Genomic DNA, 18,664 nt, shown 5'->3' with positions numbered 1-18,664 from the left:
AATTTGCATCCCTTCGTTAAAGTCGCATGTCTTTGAACTAAGGCTTATTATACCCTCCACCATAGGATGGGGGGTATATTATTATACCATCCACCATAGGATGGGGGGTATATTAACTTTGTTATTCCGTTTGTAACACATCGAAATATTGCTCTAAGACCCCATAAAGTATATATATTCTGGGTCGTGGTGAAATTCTGAGTCGATCTAAGCATGTCCGTCCGTCTGTTGAAATCACGCTAACTTCCGAACGAAACAAGCTATCAACTTGAAACTTGGCACACGTAGTTGTTATTGATGTAGGTCGGATGGTATTGCAAATGGGCCATATCGGTCCACTTTTACGTATAGCCCCCATATAAATGGACCCCCAAATTTGGCTTGCAAGGCCTCTAAGAGAAGCAAATTTCATCCCATCCGGCTGAAATTTGGTACATGGTGTTGGTATATGGTCTCTAACAACCATGCAAAAATTGGTCCACATCGGTTCATAATTATATATAGCCCCCATATAAATAACCAATCCCCCGATTTGGCTTGCGAATCCTCTAGGAGAAGCAAATTTCATCCGATCCGGCTGAAATTTGGTACATGGTATTAGTATATGGTGTCTAACAACCATGCAAAAATTGGTCCACATCGGTCCATAATTATATATAGTCCCCATATAAACCGATCCCCCGATTTGGCTTGCGGAGCCTCTAAGAGAAGCAAATTTCATCCGATCCGGCTGAAATTTGGTACATGGTGTTAATATATGGTCTTTAATGACCATGCAAAAATTGGTCCACATCGGTCCATAGTTATATATAGCCCCCATATAAACCGATCACCAGATATGACCTCCGGAGCCTCTTGGAAGACCAAAATTCATCTGATTCAGTTGAAATTTGGTACGTGGTGTTAATATATGGTCTCAAACACCCATGCAAAAATTGGTCGAAATCGGTCCATAATTATATAGGCCCTATATAAACCGATCCCCAGATTTGACCTCCGGAGCCTCTTGGAAGAGCAAAATTCATCCGATTCGGTTGAAATTTGGTACCTGAAGTTAGTATATGGTATCCAACAACAATGCAGGAATTGGTTCATATCAGTCCATAATTATATATAGCCACCATATAAACCGATCCCGAGATTTGGTTTTGGAGCCTCTTTGAGGAGCAAATTTCATACGAGTCAGTTGAAATTTGGTACATTGTGCTAGTATATGGCCGTTAACAACCATGCCTAACTAGGTCCATATCGGTCTATAGTTATATATAGCCATCAGATAAATCGATCCCCAATCACACAAAAATTGGTCCATATCAAGTTCATAATTGTATATAGCCCCCATATAAGCGACCCCCATATTTCAATTCTGGCTATCTACACACAAAAAATTATCACCAAAATTTTTTCAATTAAACATTTAACTGAATTTGGAAACGGATTCAATTAATATGTTAATTGATTCAATTAATTATTTAATCAAATCCGAATAAAAACCAATTAAAAAAAGGATTGATAGTTGTTACGTTTCCAATTAAAATATTAATTGATTCAATCAATTTGTTAATCAATTCGGAAATAATTTTCAATTACAAACGTGATTGAAATTTTTTCCGTTTCCAATTACACATGTGATTGATCCAATCACCTTTGTGATTGAAACTGAATAATTTTGAGCAATGGAAAGAGCGAAAAGAGAACAAGAGTATAGGTATTTATTCAACAATGTATGATGGAGAGATCAGTCTGTGGAAGTAACTCGTAACGAACGGTTGGGTTTTTGTTTTTCGCGTAAATTGAAAAACATGATTGGCGACATCCTGTCTGCTGCATTCAAAATGTGTGCATAAATATTTTGAACCCAACAACAAATCATAGCAAAGGGTTGAAATAAATAAAGTGTGCAACAACAAATGGCCACGTGGTAAACGTTTGAAAAAATATATGACAGAACGCATTAGAAATTACCTGTGTTTGTGTTTTGTGGTATTGTAAAAATGGAAAACAATCTACGTTTATTGAAGGTAAAACATTGTGAAATGTGAATACTGTTTTCTATTGAAGCCTGTTTACATTAAACAAAGTAAAATAATATATTTTTTATTCATTTATTTTAGTGAGCAATTTTATTTCGTGAAATTGGTCAATCAATCAACTGCATCATTTTATCAAATATATAAGAATATAAGAATATGTTTGCAATCAAAAGGTGGGTACCATATTGATCTTTTAAAATTATAATTATTTTCACTCCTAGTTTTCTTAAAACCAAGAGCGGTGTGGGTTTGTTGGTATGGGTCTTGAAGTTGCGAAGTAGCGTTGGCATTAGATTGCATTTTTGTTTTACCTGTCTTTTTCAGTTTGAACCCAAGTAGACAGCAGTATATCTGATATATAAACTAATGAGCTGAATTATGTAACGGTAAAAAAGTTCTTTCTTTTGAATTTAAAAATATGAAAAATATCCGAAAATAATAAAAATATGTATTTTCCATTTATATTTTTTCTATTTCCAGAATTTGCAAAGTATCATAAACATAATACCAAATATTTCATTGTTTTGCCATTATTTTTGTCTTTGATTCGTTCAAGTTTTAATAGACGATTTCAGTGTGTGGAAATTTTGGAAAGGAATTGTACTAAAATTAAATTACCGAGCTCCTTAATACACCCTTTTATACTAGAAGACTACAACTGCAAAAGAAGATTATAAATCTGCAACCTGTAACTAAGAATTTAACTTGATATTCTATGCAGGTAAGTTTTAGGAAAATTAACTTTTAATTGAAAAAAATTAAATTCGAATTATTCTGTTTACTTTCAGAAAAACTAATTTAGCTTACAGGTTGCTGATTTATTGGAAATCTAGGCGCATTTACATATTAGAAGGAACATGCTGACATGGTTATTATGATAAGGAAGATAATGATTTATATAGATAATGATTTATATAGTCTTTTTTTCACCCTATAGTTTTTATTGATAGTAATTGTATGTGCAAGTTATGTTAGAACAAAACACAAATGACAAGAACCAAATTTATTTGTCTATTGCACAATTCAAAAAATAATAAAATATTAAATATGTTTTATAAGAAACACATATTTTCTTTTATTTCAAATAAAACTAAATACGATTTTGGGGGCGCAATATATAAATTTTTTGATTGAAATTTATAGCCAATTTCAATTAATTATTTAATTGAATGAATCAAATAGTTGATTAATTTTTGTCGCGAAATTAATTAAAATTTTAATTGATTCAATTAAAACTGTGATTGAGTTTTATGTTAAAAATCAATCACGTTTTTTATTGATTCAATCACACAAATAATTGATTCCGTTACAAAACTCAATTAAATTTTTAATTGAAAATCGTGTTGGTTTTCAATCAAAATGGGTGATTGATACTATCATTTTCGTGATTGAAGACATTTCAATTAAAAAAATGATTGAATCTGCGATTTTCGTGATTGAAATCAAAAAAAAATTTTTTGTGTGTACGTATTGTCTAATACATACCACGTATGGACTAACTCACAATTTAGAAAACGATGTTAAGAAGTTTTAAGATACCACAACCCAAGTAATTCGAGTGTCCATGACAGTCTTTCGTAGAAGTTTCTACGCAATCCATGGTGGAGGGTACATAAGATTCGGCCTGGCCGAACTTACGGCCGTATATACTTGTTTTTTATACCCTGCGCCACAGGGTATTATTTTTAATTAAGAAAAATTTTTTTCTTTGACGAATCCGTTATAATTTGGATTTTTAAACTGACAGTTCTTTGTACTTGAGTACCTTTATTAATAAACCGCGAAAAGAGTATGAAAATTTGATAAATAAGATATGTATCCTAATTTTAATTTTATTTATCCTCGATTTAAAGCCAGATAGGTCGCTAAAAATTTTCTTTTTTTAGAGAAGCCGCATCTTTGGCTCGGAATCAATACCAAAATCCTTAAAGGAAGGTCTAAATCTTTGGATCCAACTAAACTTTTGTTTGAGTGCACAGTCGACATTTCAATGCTTAAAGAATTGTCTCAATTATAACAAAAAACGAAAATTGCTATTCTCTACACTGAAAAAACAGTGAACCCACCAGGAAAGATAACTTTCGATTAATTTTAGAAAATTTGGAACTTTTTTAGAAAATTTTAACTAAACGGTATTACAAGCGCTGGCATCACTCCGATATGACAAAAATAAGTAAATATTTTTCGACAAATTCAAGAAAATTTATTAGACATAACTAAATTTTTTCAGTAGTTGAAGAAAATTTTGTAGTTTTAAGAGAAATCTTGGAGTTCAAAATTGCAAGAATGTCTTTAGTGACATACGAAGTTCATGATGGACACATTTTTGGTAAAATTTGCAAATTTAAAGAAATAATGATCTATTTTGTAAGAAATACGAAATTAGGAAATCTTTATGCTTTATTTGTGTATAACTTTTTCCCGTTTTTTAGTTCATTTAACTAACATACGCAAAAAATTATTTGACTAAAATAAACTTTTTCCAAACATAATGATTCTATGAACTAATATAAAGTTAATATGACTTTAGTGAAATAGAGAGTTCACTTTTTTTTGAGTGTAAATGATAGACATCAAAGGGGTAGAAAAGACGAATGGGATTCTAAGACGATTTAGCTATGTCCGTCTGTCTGTCCATTTTTGTGTTCAAACTACAGCTGGCAATTTAAGACTCTTCGTGCAAATTCTTGGCACTATCTTATTCGTTGGCTTAAAGATAGCAGCTATTGATTTTGAAACATCTAACAAACGGTTCAGATTTAGAACAATTTAGAAAAATCCCATAAAATAACTGTGTAGATTTTCACCACTACTACCCGAATGAGCACGAGAAATTAAACCACAAAATTTTCTTGTACTTTCGAAGAATTTTGGATAATAAATACACCTTCTTTCTACGGTTGCCCCCAGGTGATAGAATTCTACCAAAAATTGTAGATTTTTTACCGTTTGCTAGATCTCTACTTTTCTCGATGTTTTAGTAGATTTTGCAAAACATTCCTCTCCATATAAGAGGTACTTCAATTTTCTAGAGAAATAAAAATTTGATACAATTTTCTATAGAAATAAAAATTTGACCAAATTCTCTTTAGAAATAAAAATTTGATAAAATTTTCAATAAAAAATAAAATTCTAACGAAATAAAAGATAAAATTATGACAAAATTTCCTTAGAAATAAAATTTTGACAAAATTTTCTATAGAAATAAAATTTTGACAAAATTTTCTATAAAAATAAAATTTTGACAAAATTTTCTATCGAAATAAAATTTTGACAAAATTTTCTATAGAAATAAAATTTTGACAACATTTTCTATAGAAATAAAATTTTGACAACATTTTCCACAAAAATAAAATTTTGATTAAATTTTCTATAAAGATAAAATTTTGACAAAATTTTCTATAGCATTAAAACTTTGACAAAAATTCCTTAGAAATAAAATTTCGACAAATTTTTTTTTTTAAATAAAATTTTAACAAATTTTTTTTTATAAATAAAATTTTAACAAAATTTTCTATTGAATTTTCTATAGAAATAAAAGGTTGATAAAATTTTCTATAGAAATAAAAAGTTGATAAAATTTTCTATAGAAATAAAAACTTGATTAAATTTTCAATAAAAAATAAAATTCTATCGAAATAAAAGATAAAATTTTGACAAAATTTCCTTAGAAATAAAATTTTGACAAACTTTTCTATAGAATTAAATGTTGACAAAATTTTCTATAGAAATAAAATTTTGACAAAATTTTCAATAAAAATAAAATTTTGACAAAATTTTCTATCGAAATAAAATTTTGACAAAATTTGCTACAGAAATAAAATTTTGATAAAATTTTCTATAAATATAAAATTTTGACAAAATTTTCTATAGAATTAAAATTTTGACAAAAATTCCTTAGAAATAAAATGTTGACAACATTTTCTTTAGAAATAAAATTTTAACACAATTTTCTATAGAAATAAAATTTTGATAAAATTTTCTATAAAAATAAAATTTTGACAACATTTTCCATAGAAATAACATTTTGACAAAATTTTTTTCAGAAATGAAATTTTAACAAAATTTTTTATAAAAAAAAAAAAATAACAAAATTTTCTATAGAAATAAAATTTTGAGAAACACAATCCATAGAATTAAAATTTTGACAAAATTTTCTATGAATTCAAGATCTTTAAAAATAAGAGGTACTTCCAGATGAGAGGTACTTCAATTTTCTATGGAAATAAAAATTTGATACAATTTTTTGAAAAAAATCAAAAATAAAAATTTGACCAAATTTTCTATAGAAATAAAATTTTGACCAATTTTCAATAAAAAATAAAATTCTGACGAAATTTTCTATAAAAGATAAAATTTTGACAAAGTTTCCTTAGAAATAAAATTTTGACAAAATTTTCTATAGAAATAAAATTTTGACAACATTTTCTATAGAAATAAAATTTTGACAAAAATTCTTTAGAAATAAAATTTTGAGAAACAAAATGTATAGAAATAAAATTTTGACAAAATTTTCTATGAATTCAAGATCTTTAAAAATAAGAGGTAATTCAATTTCCAGATAAGAAGTACTTCAATATTCTATAGAAATAAAATTTTGATAAAATTTTCTATAAAAATAAAATTTTTACAACATTTTCTATAGAAATAAAATTTTGACAACATTTTCTTTAGAAATAAAATTTTAACAAAATTTTCTATAGAAAAAAAATTTTTTAACAAAATTTTCTATAGAAATAAAATTTTGAGAAACACAATCCATAGAAATAAAATTTTGACAAAATTTTCTATGAATTCAAGATCTTTAAAAATAAGAAGTACTTCAATTTCCAGATGAGAGGTACTTCAATTTTCTATAGAAATAAAAATTTGATACAATTTTTTGAAAAAAATCAAAAATAAAAATTTGACCAAATTTTCTATAGAAATAAAATTTTGACCAATTTTCAATAAAAAAATAAAATTCTGACGAAATTTTCTATAATAGATAAAATTTTGAAAAGTTTCCTTAGAAATAAAATTTTGACAAAATTTTCTATAGAAATAAAATTTTGACAAAAATTCTTTAGAAATAAAATTTTGAGAAACAAAATGTATAGAAATAAAATTTTGACAAAATTTTCTATGAATTCAAGATCTTTAAAAATAAGAGGTAATTCAATTTCCAGATAAGAAGTACTTCAATATTCTATAGAAATAAAATTTTGATAAAATTTTCTATAAAAATAAAATTTTGACAACATTTTCTATAGAAATAAAATTTTGACAAAGTTTTCTTTAGAAATAAAATTTTAACAAAATTTTCTATAGAAAAACAATTTTTAACAAAAATTTCTATAGAAATAAAATTTTGACAAAATTTTCTATGCATCCAAGATCTTTAAAAATAAGAGGTACTTCAATTTCCAGATGAGAGGTACTTCAATTTTCTATAGAAATAAAAATTTGATACAATTTTTTGAAAAAAATCAAAAATAAAAATTTGACCAAATTTTCTATAGAAATAAAATTTTGACCAATTTTCAATAAAAAATAAAATTCTGACGAAATTTTCTATAATAGATAAAATTTTGACAAAGTTTCCTTAGAAATAAAATTTTGACAAAATTTTCTATAGAAATAAAATTTTGTTGTTGTTTTTTTGATTTCAGCTTAAAACCATACATTGACCAAACTACAAGTGTAGCTTAACCAACAGAGGAAAATAATGCTTGTCAAATTTATTTGGGCTAAGCCTTTGCCACCATCAAATCAGAGATGTTTGTACGAATGTATTTCGGCATAAGCCGGCTATCAATGTAAAGCCTTTTTTGGGAGGGTTCAAGTGTGGTTTATTGTTGGGTTTAATGAACTGCCTGAATTTATTCTGATAATTGGTTGATAGTTTTGCTGCAAGTAGAGGATGCTGATGAGGAATGTGGTAATTCCGAAACGTGCGTCCATCCAACCATCTTGCAGTCTATAGGGCTTTGCCCAAATAAATTTGACAAACATTCTTTTCCTCTGTTGGTTAAGCTACACTTGTAGTTTAGTCAATGTATGATTTTAAGCTGCAATAAAAAACAACGACAAATAAAATTTTGACAAAATTTTCTATAGAAATAAAATTTTGACAATTTTCTATAGAAATACAATTTTGAAAAAATTTTCTATTTTCTATATTTCTCGGAAATCATGTATCTGATTTCGGCAGATACAGGTTTTATTTGACGAGAAAATAATATTTTAGTGACAAACATGTTACATGGTCACCATACAAAAATAACATTTTACTCTTGAAACATGTTTGAGGTGATCATATTCCTTCTCTGCGTGTACTGTCACTGGAATAAATCTGTCAACTGTCAGACCAGCTTTACTGTATATGAGAACTATATCAAAATTTGGACCGAAATAGTCCATCTGTGAACTTGACCTGTTTGTAGATTAAAATTTCAGAATGATTGAAGGTTGTAGTGTGATTACAACCGAGAGACGGACTTTGGTCGATCGTCTTTGAATTTCTCCCTAATCAAGAATATCCAAAATCGATATTTCGATTTGTTACAAACAGAGTGGCAAATTTATTATACCTCTACCACAATTCTACACTCAAAAAAAAATTACGTGAATCCAAAGATTTTGACATTCGCTTAAGGAGCTGAGCCAGGTTCTGGATCACCTCTTCCATCAATGGCTATGACAATAGGAATTTATGACATGACATCAATATTTTTGCCTGTTTCCCCATTTTGCAAAGCTCTTGGAACTTACATGACCCCCTCGCATGTGAAACAGTTTTTGAAATGGAACAAATACTAAATTGACTGCACAACAAATAGGAATTCCGTTGATGGCGACGAAGTGTTTGTCGTCCATGACGGAAAAGAAGAAATGGCACAAAAAACGCCATTTGGTTTGCGGAATCCAAAAACTACCACAAACACAACAACGGCATTCGAAAATACTTTGGGACAAAAATAAAAGAAGAACTACACACAGACCCGCTATACGCGATACACGATATATGGCGAGAGGTACAATGATGCATCAGCACCAACACCAACACCAGCACCAGCAGCAGCATCAGTATGAAATGCAAAGGAATCGGTGGTGGTAAACAAATGTTGACACGTGGAGTACTTTTTGAATTGTTTGCATTTTAGCGGTTTCTGCCACTTGTGATGCCGCGTTTCTTTCTACCCGACTGGTTGCCATGGAAATTTTTCTACAATTCCAAGCTGACTTCCAAGGTATCACCTCTTGAACAACAAAAGGCTACCTGCCCTGCGGGGCTATAACGAAAAAGCAAACAAAACGACAACAACAAAAGCAAAATGCTGTGAATGGAGTTATTTTTGTATTTGTTAAGAAATTCTATTTTTCTGCTGCTGCTGCTGATTGCATTGTGCTGCTTGAAATTTATTTACTTCACTTTTTTTCCTCCTTTTCGTGGATGACGTGATTTTTCAGCTTATCTTAACCTACTTTCTATTTGTTTGTGGGAAGATAAAAGAAATCCATATTTGCTGTATGGATATCAAGTGGATATTTATTTTGCAAATGATGTTACTCTATTTAGATTTGGTGGTTTATATATTTTTATACCCTCCACCATAGGATGGGGGTATATTAACTTTGTCATTCCGTTTGTAACACATCGAAATATTGCTCTAAGACCCCATAAAGTATATATATTCTGGGTCGTGGTAAAATTCTGAGTCGATCTAAGCATGTCCGTCCGTCCGTCCGTCTGTCCGTCTGTCCGTCTGTCCGTCTGTCCGGCTGTCCGTCCGTCTGTGGAAATCACGCTAACTTCCGAACGAAACTAGCTATCGACTTGAAACTTGGCACAAGTAGTTGTTATTGTTGTAGGTCGGATGGTATTGAAAATGGGCCATATCGGCCCACGTTTACGTATAGCCCCCATATAAACCGATCCCCAAATTTGGCTTGCGGAGCCTTCCGGAGCAGCAAAATTCATCCGATCCGGTTGAAATTTGGTACGTGGTCTAAGTATACGGTCTCTAACAACCACGCAAAAATTGGTCCATATCGGTCCATAATTATATATAGCCCCCATATAAACCGATCCCCAGATTTGACCTCCGGAGCCTCTTGGAGGGGCAAAATTCTCCGATCCGTTTGAAATTTGGTACCTGATGTTAGTATACGGTCTCTAACAACCATGCAAAAATTGGTCCATATCGGTCCATAAATATATATAGCTCCCATATAAACCGATCCCCAGATTTGACCTCCGGAGCCTCTTGGAGGAGCAAACTTCATCCTACCCGATTGAAATTTGGTACGTGGTGTTAGTATATGGTCTCTAACAACCATGCAAAAACTGGTCCATATCGGTCCATAATTATATATAGCTCCCATATAAACCGATCCCCAGATTTGACCTCCGGAGCCTCTTGGAGGGGCAAAATTCATCCGATCCGTTTGAAATTGGGTACCTGATGTTAGTATACGGTCTCTAACAAGCATGCAAAAATTGGTCCATATCGGTCCATAATTATATATAGCTCCCATATAAACCGATCCCCAGATTTGAACTCTGGAGCCTCTTGGATGAGCAAAATTCATCCGATCCAATTGACATTTAGTACGTGGTGTTAGTATATGGTCTCTAACAACCATGCAAAAATTGGTCCATATCGGTCCATAAATATATATAGCTCCCATATAAACCGATCCCCAGATTTGACCTCCGGAGCCTCTTGGAGGAGCAAACTTCATCCTATCCGATTGAAATTTGGTACGTGGTGTTAGTATATGGTCTCTAACAACCATGCAAAAACTGGTCCATATCGGTCCATAATTATATACAGCTCCCATATAAACCGATCCCCAGATTTGACCCCGGAGCCTCTTGGAGGAGCAAAAGTCATCCGATCCGTTTGAAATTGGGTACCTGATGTTAGTATACGGTCTCTAACAAGCATGCAAAAATTGGTCCATATCGGTCCATAATTATATATAGCTCCCATATAAACCGATCCCCAGATTTGACTTACGGAGCCTCTTGGAGGAGCAAAAGTCATCCGATGCGGTTGAAATTTGGTACATTTCGTTAGTATATGGCCTCTAACAGCCATGTAAAAATTGTCAAATTTTATTACTATAGAAAGTTTTGTCAAAATTTCATTTTTTGTTTTGTAAAAAGTTTATTTCTATAGCAATGTTTGCCAACATTTTATTTCCATAGAAAATTTTGTCAAAATTTTATTTCTATAGAAAATTTTGTAAAAAATTTATTTCTGTAGAAAATTTTGTCAACATTTTATTTCTATAGAATATTTTGTCAACATTTTGTTTCTATAGAAAATTTTGTCAACATTTTATTTCTATAGAAAATTTTGTCAAAATTTTATTGCTATAGAAAATTTTGTCAACATTTTACTTCCATAGAAAATTTTGTCAACATTTTATTTCTATAGAAAATTTTGTCAAGTTTTTATTTCTATAGAAAATTTTGTCAAAATTTTATTTCTATAGAAAATTTTGTCAAACTGAATTATATACGTATTTAATCGGCCTTTTTTTGTTTAATATATACCCCTTATGGACTAACTTACAATTTAGAAGACAGTGTTAAAAAGTTTTACGATACCTTGCCATCGGCAAGTGTTATCGCAACCCAAGTAATTCGATTGTGGATGACAGCCTTTAGTAGAAGTTCCTACGCAATCCATGGTGGAGGGTACATAAGATTCGGCCTGGCCGAACTTACGGCCGTATATACTTGTTTCATATTTTTTTTGTGGAAATTCTATAGCGGTGACTATAGAAAATTAGGAGTATGTTAGGAAGGATACAAAATAACATTTCGAAGGACACAGAAGGGAGCCACCGTGGTGCAATGGTTAGCATGCCCGCCTTGCAAACACAAGGTCGGGGGCAAAGGATTATCCCACCTCAGTAATGCTGGTGACATTTCTGAGTGTTTCAAAGCTTCTCTAAGTGGTTTCACTGCAATGTGGATTGCCGTTCGGACTCGACTATAAAAAGGAGGTCCCTTGTCATTGAGCATAACATGGAATCGGGCAGTACTGATAAGAGAAAAGTTCACTACTGTTGTATCAAAATGGACTGAATAGTGTCTAAGTGAGCCTGATACATCGGGCTGCCACCTAACCTAATAGGCCATACACATTAGGCTCAGAATCTACTAAAAGTAGATCTGAAATCCCTTTTTTATAAGGCAAATGACATTTGAAATCTGGATAAAGTGGATTTTGGAAGTGTAATGTGTATGAGGTATAACGAAGCGAAGATAATTTTCAATATGTTTGACAATAATTATTATGTAGGTGGTTCTATAAGTACTTTATCTCACCACTGTGAGAGAGACACTGTGAAGGTGCGTGTAATGGTTAGCATGCCTGCCTTGCATATAAAGAATCATGGGTTCGTCTAAACACCAACAAGTTTTTCACTGGTGGGTTAATGAAGGTGACATTATACTAAGGGAAATAGGTGAAAATTGCCACTAACGGATCTATCACAGGACTGGTACGGATGCTCCAGTTTCTCGCAATTTTTAAATTATTCTTATAATTTATGAAGTTTATACTATTATTTATTAAAATCTCATTGGATCTACATATATACTGAAATACAAGTATTCCAAAAGTTTTTCCTTTCTTGTGTGATCGGTATGTGCTAAATGAAACAAGTTCTTCAGAGGTTGGCCAAGACTGGGAGGATTGGGAGGAGACTCATGGGAGGATAAAGGGAATAAAATAAACGATCTCTTATTAGAAGATCATAGCAAAATAGTCAGAATAAAACGATTCCGTTTAGTTTGGATAGTCCAGGCATAGTTGACACGAATAGAACTGTCAACATTATGACGCTAATGTCACCAAAGACTTCTGCGGACGAAACTTCCACACATTTGAAAATCCTAAGCTAAAAAGAGACAAGTATATATGGCCGTAAGTTCGGCCAGGCCGAATCTTATGTACCCTCCACCATGGATTGCGTAGAGACTTCTACGAAAAACTGTCATCCACAATCGAATTACTTGGGTTGTGGTATCTTAAATCATTTTCTAAATTGTGAGTTAGTCCATACGTGGTATAAATTAGACAAAAAGGGTATGTGTAGGTAAGTCTACAAATAATTACGAATCGATAGGACTTTTGCGTGATACGTAGGGAGCCAGAATTGAAATATGGGGGTCGCTTATATGGGGGCTATACACAATTATGAACTTGATATGGACCAATTTTTGTATGATTGGGGATCGATTTACCTGGGGGCTATATATAACTGTAGACCGATATGGCCCTAGTTAGGCATGGTTGTTAACGGCCATATACTAGGACAATGTACCAAATTTCAACTGACTCGGATGAAATTTGCTCCTCCAAAACCAAATCTCGGGATCGGTTTCTATGGGGGCTATATATGATTATGGACTGATTTGGACCACTTTTGGCATGGTTGTTAAATATCATATACTTCCACTACGTACCAAATTTCAACCAGATCGGATGAATTTTGCTTCTCCAATAGGCACCGGAGGTCAAATCTGGGGATCGGTTTATATGGGGGCTATATATAATTATGGACTGATATGAACCAATTCCTGTATTGTTGTTGGATACCATATACTAACTTCAGGTACCAAATTTCAACCGAATCGGACGAAATTTGCTCTTCCAAGAGGCTCCGGAGGTCAAATCTGGGGATCGGTTTATATGGGGACTATATATAATTATGGACCGATTTCGACCAATTTTTGCATGGGTGTTTGAGGCGATATATTAACACCACGTACCAAATATCAACTGAATCAGATGAATTTTGATATTCCAAGAGGCTCCGGAGGTCAAATCTGGTGACCGGTTTATATGGGGGCTATATATAAATATGGACCGATGTGGACCAATTTTTGCATGGTTGTTGGAGACCATATACTAACACCATGTACCGACATTTCAAACCTTTGACTCTATTATACTCTCAACATATGATCGGGGATATATTACTACTTTGTCATTGCGTTTCTATCACATCGAAATATTCTGGGTTGTAGTGAAATTCTAAGTCGATCTAGCGATGTCCGTCTATCCCATGTGAGAGGTCACAAATAAGAATTGGTTCACTTTATAACAGAAGGAAAATTTGAAAATAGAGTAGCTTTGAAATTATTGTGTATTTGAAAGAGAAAAGGAAAATTAATAAATTTTTCGAAATAAGTCAGAAATTTTCTGGGCTGGATAGAGAAAAGTTTGATTGAAAGAAACAACTATAATACAATTTGGAAATTTGAAAGAAAACAAGTATATACGGCCGTAAGTTCGGCCAGGCCGAAGCTTATGTACCCTCTACCATGGATTGCGTAGAAACTTCTACTGAAGACTGTCATCCACAATCGAATTACTTGGGTTGCAGTAACACTTGCCGACGACAAGGTATATTAAAACTTCTAAACACCGTCTTCTCAATTGTAAGTTAGTCCATACGGGATATATATCAAACAAAAATTAAAAAAAAGACCGATTAAATACGTATATAATTAAGTTCAAAGTTTCTATAGAAATAAAATTTTCACAAAATAAAATTTTGACAACATTTTCTATAGAAGTAAAATTTGGAAAACATTTTCTATAGAAATAAAATTTGGAAAAAATTTTCTATAGAAATAAAATTTTGACAAAATTTTCTATAGAAATAAAATTTTGACAAAATTTTCTATAGAAATAAAATTTTGACAAAATTTTCTATAGAAATAAAATTTGGATAAAATTTTCTATAGAAATAAAATTTTGACAAAATTTTCTATAGAAATAAAATTTTTACAAAATTGTCTATAGCAATAAAATTTTGACAAAATTTTCTATAGAAATAAAAATTTTGAGAAAATTTTCTATAGAAATAACATTTTGACAATGTTTCCCATAGAAATAAAATTTTGGTAGATTATTTTTGGCTCGAGTGAAACCATGAATATGAACCGATATGGACCAATTTTTGTGTGATTGGGGATCGGCTATATATAACTATAGACCGATATGGACCAATTTTGGCATGGATATTAGCGGCCTTATACTAACACCATGTTGGAAATTTCAACCGGATCGGATAAATTTTGCTCCTCCAAGAGGCTCCGGAGACCAAATCTGGGGAACGGTTTATATGGGGGCTATATATAATTATGGACCGATATGAACCAATTTTTGCGCGTTTGTTAGAGACCACATTCTAACACCATGTTTCAAATTTCAATCGGATGAATTTTGCTCCTTCAAGAGGCTCCGGAGGACAAATCTGGGAATCGATTTATATGGGGGCTATATATATAATTATGGACCGATATGGACCAATTTTTGCATGGTCATTAGAGAACATATACCAACGCCATGTACCAAATTTCAGCCGGATCGGATGAAATTTTCGTTTCTTAGAGGCTCCGCAAGCCAAATCGGGGGATCGGTTTTTATGGGGGCTATATATAATTATGGACCGATGTGGACCAATTTTTGCATGGTCATTAGAGAACGTATACCAATACCAAGTACCAAGTTTCAGCCGGATCGGATGAAATTTGCTTCTCTTAGAGGCTCCGCAAGCCAAATCGGGGGATCGGTTTATATGGGGGCTATATATAATTATGAACCGATGTAGACCAATTTTTACATGGTTGTTAGAGACCATATACTACAGCCCCCATACAAACCGACCCCCAGATTTGACTTCCGGAGTCATTTGGAATAGCAAATTTTATCCGATCCGGTTGAAATTTGGTACGTGATGTTTGTATATGCCCTCCAACAAACGTACAAAAATTGATGCATATCGATTCATAATTATACAGCACCCATATAAAACGTTCCCCAGAGTTGGCTTCCGGGTTATCTTAGGTTAGGTTGAAAAGAGGAGGAGAGCATCTTGGCTCGACTCATGTCGGCTGGCATACACCTAAGGCAGTACTCGGGTTGTTGTGCGCTCTAACTTCCACTGTGTCTCGAACGAATTCCCCAGTTTGTTTCCGTTCCCTATTTTCCAGATGGGCCAGGTCCCGAATCACCTCTTCCTCAAAATACGCCCGGCATGCACCATTCCTGCTGCTCCGTTCTCTGACCTCCTGTTATTTTCGAACCATTTAACACACTCCGTTATGGCACGCGCTTCTGCCTGCAGGATTATGGTGTGGTCCGGTAATCGCGTCTGAGTCCTACATCCGCGTCTGAATCTTCTCAAAGCTCCGGAAGCCAAACAAGTCACCAATAATTTATGGTCTCGATTGACAGAAGAGCTAAATGCAGCCGGTCCACCAATACGGGAAGTGGTCGGTTGGAAAAAGGTATGCAATTGATAGTTTGCCCATAAATGGAAATTAATTATTTCTTTTTAGGTTTGGGCAGATCACAAGACCCATCTTAAGGCCAAACTGCGAAAGAATCGAAATAATTTTTCGGGCACAGGCTGAGGACCAGTAAAATTATGTTCGTTCACGGCGCTAGAAGAAGGTGTCGTAGAGTTGCTGGATATGCAGAAGGCGGTGGACGGTATGAGTGGAGTCCGAAAATTTGGGATTAATAATAGTACCCCCCCAACCAGCGACGACACTAGTACGGCCACAAGCAGTAAGGACACCGAGGAAGTCGTCGCAAATGTGCTCAACTCCATCATAAATAATCCGAGTAATAGATGTTGCCAACTCTGAATAAAACATTCGAAAGTACTGCCAAAAATGTTAAGAAATAGTGACAGCACTTTTTACTCGATTCAAAACTCTTACATGGTAAGACTATAAATTCGGATCGAATACAACTTTCGAGCTGTTCAAACTTTCGAATCGAGTTACATAGTAACCCCCCAGTATTTGGTTTCTAATAACCGTTCCAAAAATGATCTATATCGGTCCATAATTACGTTAGGTTAGGTATAGTGGCAGCCCGATATTTCAGGCTCACTTATACAATCCAGTCGATTGCGATACCACTGTGATGAACTTGTCTCTTATCATTGAGTGCTGCCCGATTCTATGTTTAGCTCAATGCAAGGGACCTACTTTTTATAGCGGAGTCAGAACGGCATTCTACAATGCGGTGAAAACACTTTGAAAAACTTTGAAACACTCACCAACATTACTGAGAGAGGATAATTCACAGCTGAAAAATTTTTTGGTTCGGGCGAGCTAACCATTGCACCAGGGTGGCTTCCATTCATAATTATATATAGCCCCCATACAAAGCGTCCCCAAGATTTAACTTCGGAAGCCTTATGGAGAAACAAATTTCATCCGATACGTTTGAAATTTGACCTCCAATTACCTTGCGAAAATTGGTTCACATCGGTTGATAATTATAGAAATTTTTACGAAATCCATGGTGGACGGAACATAAGATTCGGCCTTGGTAAACTTTCAGCCGTATGTACTTGTTAATTCTGATTATAATCCCTAGAACCAAGTGATTAACTTTCTGGTGTAAAAAAATCCTTAAAGTTTTTGCCAATAGAAACGAGAACTACTATGACAGAGGCATCCTAAAGCAAAATGTTATTTTTGGACTGTGAACATGTAACATGATTGACGCAACCATTTTCTCGAACATGACGTATCTCATTTTGACAACAATTTTATGTTTTTGCGCCAAAAATGTTGTTGTCTTCTCATCCAAAAATAACATTTTGCTCTATGAGGTTACCATATTCTTTCTCTGCGTGTGGGTAAGGTTGGTTTGAGATATTAGTCTATATATCTATCATAGTTTATAGTTCATCTGTAGATTACTAAATATTTTCCGCAGCAGCAGGGGGCCCTAGTGTCTTCTATATTCTGAATTTCTTAGGAATTTTCTATAAAACTTGAATACTGTGCATCTTACGCACTTTCATCTTTCAAATTTCAATTCAACTTTCCACAAATACATTTTTAGTTTTAAGTGAAGTGTTATAGTATTTGTGTTTTGGCCACTTGGATGATAGGTCATTGCAAGAGATCTTCAAGAGATAAATGTGCTGGTTCTTACCTTGGCAAAAAGTTTTTGTAACACACCTCCAGGTGCAATTGCGATCAGAAACCTTCGAATAACAGACGACCCCCTTTTCTGCAATATAGAAATTAAGGAAAAGAAAACTTTATTAGAAACTTTTTTGTAACTTTAAAGGATTCTTCATTTGTTTGTGTGTGTGTGTGTGCATTTTTTGTGGGCGAACCCTTTTGGTTTGCGACAACTGCAGGCGACACTCCGTTTGAATGAGTGTGGTGGCCCAAGTGTGGTGTAGCCACGAACATTGCACCAACTAAACAATACGTGCTTGAGTGAGTTTCATAAAATTAAACAAAAATTTATGTTTACCCACAGAAAAGTTGTTGCGAAAGAGCTCCAACCATGCCAGAAACCATTTTCACCGCCTGCCTTTGCATCAAACGGAGACCAAGGTGTGAGGGATAGAATGGGGCAAGAATGCTCAGCGCTCAGTTTTCAAAAATTTCCAATGAAAATGCACTGAAATATTGCCTGGCCATTCCCGGTTGATTCCCTGTGCCAAACAAACGAACCCAACTCACAACTTAGATTTACCGGAAGTGGGCTCGAATAAAAACGGAAACATAATTCAAACTTCATGGGCCATGTATTGAAGTTGTGCTGTAACCACGGTTGCCACAGTTGGTAGAATTC

General features: G+C 33.3%; 1 protein-coding gene across 1 annotated transcript in view; it reads right to left on the bottom strand.

The window, feature by feature from the left end:
* The window catches only part of Mur89F (Mucin related 89F), a 392,785-nt gene extending 374,693 nt beyond the window's left edge, over positions 1-18,092 (bottom strand). Inside the window, exon 1 of the mRNA XM_075291951.1 lies at positions 18,011-18,092. The gene's annotated coding sequence lies outside the window, so the exon portion shown is untranslated. The remainder of the gene's footprint in view (positions 1-18,010) is intronic.
* Between the last annotated feature and the right edge of the window lie 572 nt (positions 18,093-18,664).

Source organism: Haematobia irritans, chromosome 1, assembly GCF_050003625.1.
Source record: "Haematobia irritans isolate KBUSLIRL chromosome 1, ASM5000362v1, whole genome shotgun sequence".
Taxonomy (NCBI): domain Eukaryota; kingdom Metazoa; phylum Arthropoda; class Insecta; order Diptera; family Muscidae; genus Haematobia; species Haematobia irritans.
The sequence above is the reverse complement of the archived record's forward strand: the minus strand, read 5'-3'. Positions and strand labels throughout refer to the sequence as shown.